This window comes from Manis pentadactyla, chromosome X (assembly GCF_030020395.1).
Source record: "Manis pentadactyla isolate mManPen7 chromosome X, mManPen7.hap1, whole genome shotgun sequence".
Lineage (NCBI taxonomy): Eukaryota > Metazoa > Chordata > Mammalia > Pholidota > Manidae > Manis > Manis pentadactyla.
The window spans coordinates 141964599-141974131 of NC_080038.1; positions in this window are offsets into that span (position 1 = coordinate 141964599).

The following is a 9533-nucleotide window of genomic DNA, read 5'->3' on the forward strand; positions in this document are numbered from 1 at the left end:
ACAACCCAATTTAAAAGTGGGCAAAAGACCTGACAGACACTTCTCCAAAGAAGATATACAAATGATCAGTAAGCACATAAAAAGATACTCAGCATCATTAGCCGTCAGAGAAATGTAAATCAAAAACAAAATGAGATATCACTTCATACATACGAGAATAGTAATAACTGAAAAGTCAGATAATTACATGCATTGGTGAGGTTGTGAAAAAAATTGGAACCCTCATACCCTGCTTGTAAAATGGTACAGCAGTTTGAAAAACAGTCTGGCAGCTCCCCAAAAAGCTTAGCACATAATTACCATATGACCCTGAAATTCCACTCCTCGGTATATATCCATGGGAAATGAAAATTATGTCCATGCAAAAGCTCGTGTGAATGTTCACAGCAGCATTATTCATAATAGCCAAAAGGTGGAAGCAACTCAAATGTCCATCAGCTGATGAATGGATAAAAAAATGTGGTACAGCCACACAATGGAGTATTATTTGGCCATACAATAAATGAAATTCTGACCAATGCTACAACACGCATGAACCTTGGAAACATGATGCTAAGTGAAAGAAGCCAGTCACAAAAGACTACACATGATATGATTCCATTTATATGAAATATCTGCAACAGGCAAATCTATAAACACAAAAATATTAGTGGTGGCTTAAGGCTAGGCAGGGAACAAGGAGGTTGGAAGGTGATGACTTCAGGGTGTGTAGTTTCTGAAGTCTGAAACCTGTTTCACTTGTCTGAAATCAAGGTGTCAGCAGGGCCACGTTTCCTCAGGAAGCTCCAGGGGAGAATCCACTGTTAGCCTCTTTCAGCCTCTGGTGGCTGCTAGCATTCCTTGGCTTGTGGACGCATCACTCCGATCCTCAAAACCGGCAGCTTCAAATCTCTGTGTGTGAATCATCTTTGTCTCCCTCTTACAAGGATATGTGGAACTGCATTTAGGGCTCACCCAGATAATCCAGGATAATATCATCTCAAGATCCTTAACTTTATCACATCTGCAAAGACCTCTTCTTCAGACAAGGTAACATAGGTTCCGGGGATTAGGGCCTGATATCTGAAGGAGCCATTTTTCAACCTCTCACAACATGCACTGGTGTCTATGGGTAATTTGTCCCAACATCCAAAGACTCTTATGTCAGGGAGGGCTACCTAGTATCTAGTAGGGGATGGTAAACCCCCAAATGAAACAATGATGTTATTCCCAAGTCACAGATGATGGAACTGAGGGAACACAAGAGGTTGGCAAAGTGGGTAAAGATGCATTTGGTTATGTTTTCTTTCAATAGGACTAACTACCTTATTACCTGAAAAATCTCTTGGGTCCTTCACAGCAAACAGGCAAGATATGAAAAGGCCATCTGCAGTGCAATGAGCTGGCCTGGACGTGCTGGGGGAAAAGAAAGCAAGCATTGAGGCCCACAGGAGCACATGAGCTCAACTGTACTGTTAAGCAGAGCACACACCCTCAGTGCCTGGAGAGGTAGCAAGTGGCCCCGAAACTGTAGTGGATTTTCAGCTCTATTTAAATGGAATTAAAGCCACAGTTGTACATCATCCTACTTTCAGTAAGTAGCAGATATTCAATTTACATCAGTAGTTACCTTGACAGCAGTTACTCTGACGTACTGTTCTTCATAATTATCAGGCTTACTTTGATGTTTTGTTCTTTATCAGTTCCTCCCACAGTCTCCCCTGACAGTTAATCTAGCACATACGATTAGTTGCATCCTTCAACAACCCTCAGTGAGGGTGGATTAAGTTCAGCCTCCCTGCAGAAGTGAGAAGATCTGGGCTCACTTCCCAGTTCTGCACTCACTTGCTGTGTGACGTGGAGCAAATCCCTTCTATCCAGGTTTCTGATTTCACATCTGAAAAACGAGGGAGGTGCATTGCCCTGTTCCAAAGCACACAGCTCTTTCTGGGTGCTGAAGCACCCTGGACCCTCCCCAGGGAGAAATTATCTAAATGGAAACTCTTAAACCACAGTACCGCGGACCCACATAGCAGGCTGCTGCCTTTGCCTGAATTCCGCTACGTGGCATCAAGGCAAAGAAAGGCAATCATTCTTCTCTGGAATGACTGTAACAGATCTCATTCTTGGCAATTACTGTAGGTGGGAAGGAGAAAATTCTTTCATGATGAACAAAAGCTTTTATGTCTTTTCCAAGCAGTGGAAAACTGCCTAGATGGACACACCAAACCACCCTGATGGAAGACTTTGGAATGTCTAATTTGAAAAACAGGCATATGGCAATACAGTGAAGGCCTCTGCTTCCATCTCCATCTGTTTTCCTCTCTCCTGCTTGCTCCACTGTGCCACATATAAACAACCTTTTCTCTGGAAACTTTAAAACTTTCCCACAATCATTTTTTATTGGTTTTTAAGCAAGTACCAAATTAATTAGCAAAATAGTGCAGCCAAATAACCAGCTTAATGTGCTCCTGGGGTAGACAGCCTTTAAAGAGTCTCTTTATTCCATGCTGGCTAGCCCATCTCCCTCTAGCACAGGGCAGTGGGGAAAGTACAGGCTTTGAGCCTGATAAAGTCAGGCTAGAAGCCCAGTTCTATCATTCATTTCTTAACTGTGTGACTTCGGGCAAGTAGCTAACCTTTCTGGGCCTCCATTTCCTCATCTATTAAAACCAGCCTCATGGTAGCTACTCACTATGACACGTGGTTTGCATGGATTATGTCACTCAATCCCATAGTAGCTTCTGAGGTTGGTGTCATTTGCTTTTATTGTGAGGATTAAGTGAGATAACTCAGGCAAGCAACAGGAAGAGAGTACGGTGCTCAGGAAAATGGTGGCCAGTTATTACTGTGAGCTCAGCTTTGTGCTAGGTACTGTGAAGGAAATCAAGAAACATTTACTCATCAAAGGTAAACTGAGTATCTATCATGTATTTATTTAAAGTGGAGGGGGAGTGTTCTAAGAAGGTACATGACTCAGTTGCTCACTCTTGATTGGTTCTTTTCTGTTTGGAAGGGTTTGAGTGAGCTGGATTAAGTACCTCCCTCCCCCTGCACCGTCCAGGCTATGAACTGGGAGATAACCATTTGGGGCAGAGGGCAGGAGTCGGGGGTGCATCACCTGCATTTCAGCAATACTGACGAGGCTGGATAGAAACTAAGCCAAAGGCAGAAAAGATTTGGAATCCGCAAGAGAAGCCATGGGCTTATACGCCCATCCTGCAGATCCCCCACCAAACAGCTGCCCCCAGGTTGGCCTCGGTCCACTCACTGTTCCCCTGCTTCCCCTTCTGTCACGCATGCTTCTTGCAAAGCTTGCCAAATCCCTTCTCTTCGATCTTCTTGGCATTGTTCAGGTTATACCCTAGGTCTGGCAGAAGATTCATATGCCCATTGAAGTTTAATTCATCTTACAAATTCGAATGGTCCCTCTGGGGACAGTATCAAGGCTGCAAGTTGAGGGCGCCCTTCTGTGGCATCAGATGAAAACAGCAGTTCTTTAATATGATGCAAGCTGATTAGAGTAGCTCGATCCCTACCAAAGCCACCACAAATGTATGGTCACTTTTTTGAATAAAAATAAGAGTGACACTTTTGTAGTGTTCATAAACCAATTATGAACATGAATCAATTAATGAAAAGTTAGTACTGCATACTAGATGTCAGCTTGTTGCCAGATGCTAATATATATTTTTATCTATATCATACACATATACATATGCTGCTGTGTAGATGAATACATAAACAGTTTTGAATTATATGATTACATGTGATATATAGAGTGACATATGAGAAAATATAATTAACCAAGGGAAAAACCATAAAGATGGTGGAGGCCCTAAACAGCCTAAACAATAAAGACTAGAAGATGTTACCTACAAGCAACAGTGATCTAAAGTGAGAAACACAGTGTATAAAGACGTCACACTCAGATTTTAGGTTGCTAGTACTAAAAGGACACTCTGGTCCACATTGCAAAAACACGTAACGGAAGTCTTATCCACTTAATTTTACTGAGCCACTGTAGTGGTTTGAATAGTGCCCCCCAAACACCCAATTCATATCCACCTGGAACCTCAGTGATGTTATTTGGAAATAAAGTCTTTGCAATTGTAATTTGTTAAGGATCTCAAAATGAACTCATTCTGGATTCAGGGTGAGTCCTAAATCCAATGACCCGTATCCTTACAGGAAGAGGAGAGGACAGAGACATGCAGGGGCGAGCTGCGGGATGACAGAGGCAGAGACGGGCACGACGCAGCCCCACGCCGGGCAGCGCCAAGGACTGCCGGCAACACCAGGAGCCAGGAGTGAGGCCTGGGCCAGATTCTCCCTCCAAGCCTCCAGAAGGAACCAGCCCTGCCCACACCTGGATCTCAGCCTCTGGCCTCCTGAGCCATGAGAGAATTCATTTCTGTTGTTTGAAGCCCCCCAGTTTGTGATAACTTGTCACAGCAGCCCCAGGACACTAACTCTGATACCCAAACCTGAAAAAGCACCAAAATGAGACCTAAAACCCTATCTAGTTTGTGAATCTAGAAGCATAAATTCTAAGTGAAATATTAGCAAAGCACTTCCTGAAGAATAATAAACATTAAGAGGCTAGTTTACTATGACTAGGCAGGTTTTATTTTAGGCACACACATAGGTAATTGATTGTTAGAATATTTACGAATAGTATTCATCACATCAGAAGCAAAGCCATATGACCATCCTCACAGGTGTCCAGAGGGCATTTATTAAAATCCACATGAATTCCTACTAACTATTTTTAATAAAGTATGATTAAAAAGACATTTCCTTAGCAGGACATACAATATGGAGAGACAGACTGGGGTAGCAAATGTACAAGTCGAGCCTGGAGCATCTTGTGGTACCAGAAACTAGGAAATGCTCAAAGAATAAAAGGATGGGGACATATCAAAGGGATTCAGGAGTCATCTTGGAAGAGCAATCTGTGGCTACAGCTGGAACAATTTGAGCAACAAAACAAAGTAGTATTGGAGTATAACCCAAAGTATAAAGTAAATATCCCCGAGTCCATATTGAGATACAAATATGACTGAATAAATGAGGGAGAAAGGAAAGTCCTTTTAATTCATAAATGAAGAAGAAATGATGAACATAGAAAATCACCATTTGGCAAACACCATGGTATAACTGTTTCAGGAGAAATCATCAGTGGATGCTACAATTAGTGGATAAAAATATGATGAGGAACAGGATATTTACATAGTCTCAAAATAGCATCCCATAAGGCATGTCTAATTAGGGAGGGAAAAATAGTGACTTTACAGCAAAGAAGCCGGGCAAACAAGGATCACAGTTAACAGCATCAGGATGGGGGCTCTCAGCATCAAGTTCCTCCTGATATGATGCCTGAAGAAGGGCACAGCATTGCTTCTGTGGTATTCTTGCCAAAAATACAAAATCGGAATTTAATCAAGGAAACCTCACACAAACTCAAATTGAATGACATTCTACAAAGTAAGTCACAGGTTCTCTTCAAAATGTTCAGAATCAGTAAAAATAAAGACTAAAACACTGTCCCAACTCACATGAGACAAAGGAGACATGACAACTACATGCCATGTGTGATCCTGGATGGAATCCTGGACCAAAACAAAAGATATTAGTGGAACCACTGATAAAAAATCTGCATGAGGTCTATAGATGGACTAACAGCATTGCATCAGTGTTAATCTTCTGGTTTTGGTATTTATACTATGATTATGTAAGATGTTAACAATTGAAGAAGCTAGATGAGGGTCTATGAAAATTCTTTGTAATTCTTTGCAATATATTATAAAACAGAAATTATTTTGGAATCAAATGTTAAATAAATAAATAAGTTTAAAGAAGCCAAAAAACTATTTTTTAAAATGATAGGGTCTCTCATATGAAGGAGTTTTATGCAAATACTAAACTTCAGGTTTTCTTGAAGTGGTAAGGTGCCAATGAAGAAACACCTTCATTATATCAAATGGAGATATATATGTAAATTTTATGCTCTGTAAGATCCCAATTTTGTATAATTATTCATAAATATATGCATAGCAAAGCAAGAAAAACAAAGGCAATATTGGGAAGTAGAAGACAAAATTACCATATTTGCAGATATAATCGCACTCTACTTCTACGTAGGAATGCCACAGAGTCAACTATAGGAACTACTAAGAGAATTCAGTTAGGTGGTTACAAAATAAATGTACAGGATTTATAGTAGTGTGTATACCAGAAATAATAAGGTAGAAAATACAATTTTAAAAGAAAATCCCATTCATAAACAACACGTTTAGAATACTAGGAATAAACTTTTATTTTAGTAAAAGATATTTGAAATCCAAGCTGGTAAGGAGTTTGAACAGAGCTGGCAGAATTGGATAAATATGGGGAAAAATTAAGTCAATCAATATCTTGCACTATGCCATTGAAAGTTAGCAGAATATACCACCCCAAAATATGCCTCTATGGCATAAAGAGTATTTTGAGCTGATTATTTTGAGAACCGGCAGACCGAGGAGAAGGATTGAAAACAGAGTACAAGTTGCTCTCTTGGTAAGGGAAATTTCCTGGGACCTGTACCAGGAAGAGAGCTATTACCAGAGAGAACTGGTTCAGCCAGAGACTTATCTGCACAGCAGGGCACTTCGCTTACCAAACATTTCCCTTCCTACCTTCCTGTGAGTTGCTTGCCCCTACTTTGAAGCCCTAGTCCTCTATCCCTTTTTATAGCTCAGAATGGTATGTAAACCTCAATAGTCTAGCCACCTTTTGAGCCTCATATCTTTGCAGGGCTCCCACACGTGAGTATATACATAATGGAAATTGTTTTATCTCTTGTCAATCTGTGTTATTACAGGGGGTCTCAGCCAAGAACCCAGAGGGTAGAGGGAAAATTAGTTTTCCTCCCCTACACCATTATCAATACCTTATGAATTAAATAGTTAAATTGAAATGTTTAACCATTGGGGAAAAATAAGCTATATTTTATATTAAATAAAATTTAATACTAAATATATTTAATCTCAGAGGAAGGAATAATTCTTTAAGCATAAGTAGGCAAAAGCTATAAAGGAAAAGACTGCTAGTTTCGACCACATAAAAATTTTAAATATATTTATTTCAACAAGACCATAACTAATAATAAAAGAGAAATGACAAATTTGGAAAAAATTTGTAATACATGTGACAGACAAGGGTCAATACCCTTAATATGTAAAGAGCTTTCACAAATAAGCAGGAAAAAAGAACCCAACAGAAAGAAAAAAAATGCAAGAGACACGGACAGGGAAGTAATGAAGGAAAAACTACAAATGGCAAAAGAGGGAGGGGGAGAGAGAAAGGGGAGGAAGGGAGGAAGGAAAGGAGAGAAAGAATGATGTATTAGCAAAGAAATGCAAATGAAATGAGATTTTCATCTACAAAACTGGCAAAAAGTAAAAGAATTATATGATGTGAGGTTGTTGAGGATGCACACATAAGGACTCCTATATAAATTAGCACAACTATTCTGAAGTGCAATTTGGCAGTATAACAAGAGCCTTAAAGAAATTCATTTGTCTTGATCCAGAACTTCCAATTATCCCAAGGATATATCAGATCGGTTCCCAAGAAAGTATACATAACACACAGCAGTACTTAAAGGAGCAAAATACTGAAAACTATACAAATAGGCAATACTAAGGAAATGGTTCAATAAACCCTGGTGTGTTGATCTATAAGCTAAAATACTGCGCATCCGAAAGAAATTATCTGACAAAAACGTCAGAATTATTAAAAATACTTAGGAAATAAAATATATTGTTCAGTAAAATACAATATAGGTTAAAGTAATAAAAAGCATGATATAAAATAGTACTTAAGCACAATGTCAATTTAAACATATATATTTAAAATACATAAACACCATTTGGCTTACTTCAAATATAACAAGAATTCCATTTTGAATATATTGGGAACCCGCTAACAGCAAAAACTTAAAAATATAGCTGAAATTGAAAACTTATTTTTAAATAAAAGAAAATGCAATTATAAGATTTAAAATCACTTGTGCGTGTATATAATTCATTTCTTCAACAAATATTTATTAGGCACTAATTATGTGACAAGCACTCTGGCAAGCTCTGGAGAATAAGAACACAAACTGGTCCTCATGGCATTTATGCTCTGGTGCAGCAGATGTATTCAACATATAAATTCATAAATAAATACATAACTATGGATTTCAATAAGTGCCTTGAAGAAATATTCAGGTTACTACTACAGTGCATAAAGGGGGACTGACCTGTTAAGAGGGTGAGCATGGTGTGCAGAGTATACAAAAAGAACTAAAAGTTGCTTTCCAAAATATTAACAATGATTATTATTTTAATGGGATCACCAGTGATTTTTTCTTTTTATCACTTTTACTATATTTTCCTAAATTTCAGCAATGACTATGTATCATTTTTATAATCAAAAAAGAATAAAATACTTAGGAACACACTTAAACAAGGGGGTGGAAGACTTATAAACTGAAAATTACATGACACTGATGACAGAAATTAAAGCAAACACAGATAAGTGGAAAGAGAGCTACGGTTTATGGGTTAAAAGAATTACTATTGGCCATACTACCCAAAATCATATACAGGGTCAAGGCAATTCCTATCAACATCCCCAAGGCATTTTTTACAGAACTAGAAAAACAATCCTAAAATTCATATGGAATCACAAAAGACTCCACATAATCAATGTAATTTTGAGTAAGAACACAGCTGGAGGCATCACACTTCCTGATTTCATAATACATTACAAACTAGAGTAATCAAGGCAGTATGATCCTGACATAAAACCAGACACATAAATCAATGGAACAGAATAAAGAGCTTAGAAATAAACCCATGCACATAGAGTCAACTGATCTTCCACAGAGCACCAAGAACACACAGCAAGAAAGAGAGAGTGTCTTTAATAAATGGTGCTAGGAAAACTGGATATTCACATGCAAAGCAATAAAATTAGACTCTATCTTAGAGCACTCACCAAAATCAACTCAATGGATTAAAGACTTAAACATAAGACCTGAAACTGTAAAACTCCTAGAAGAAAACACAGGGGAAGAGCTCCTCGACACTGGTGTCAGCAATGATTTCTTGGATATGACACCAAACACACAGGCAACAAAAGCAAAAATAAACAAGTGGGACAACATCAAACTAAAAAGCCTCTGCACAGCAAAGGACACCATCAACAAAATGAAGACAGACTATGGAATGGGAGAAAATATTTGCAAACCATGTATCTGATAGGAGATAATATCCATAATATATAAGGAACTCCTAAAATTCAATAGCAAATAAGCAAGTTATCAAGTAGAAAGTGGGAAAGGACTTAAATAGACATTTCTCCAAAGAAGATAGACAAATGGCCAACAGGTATGTGAAAAGGTGCTCAGTGTGACTCATCACCAGGGAAATGCAAATCACAGCCACAGTGAGCTCTCACTTCATGCCTGCTGGGACAACTATCATCTAAAACAGCAAACACATGCTGGTGAGGGTGTGGCAGAA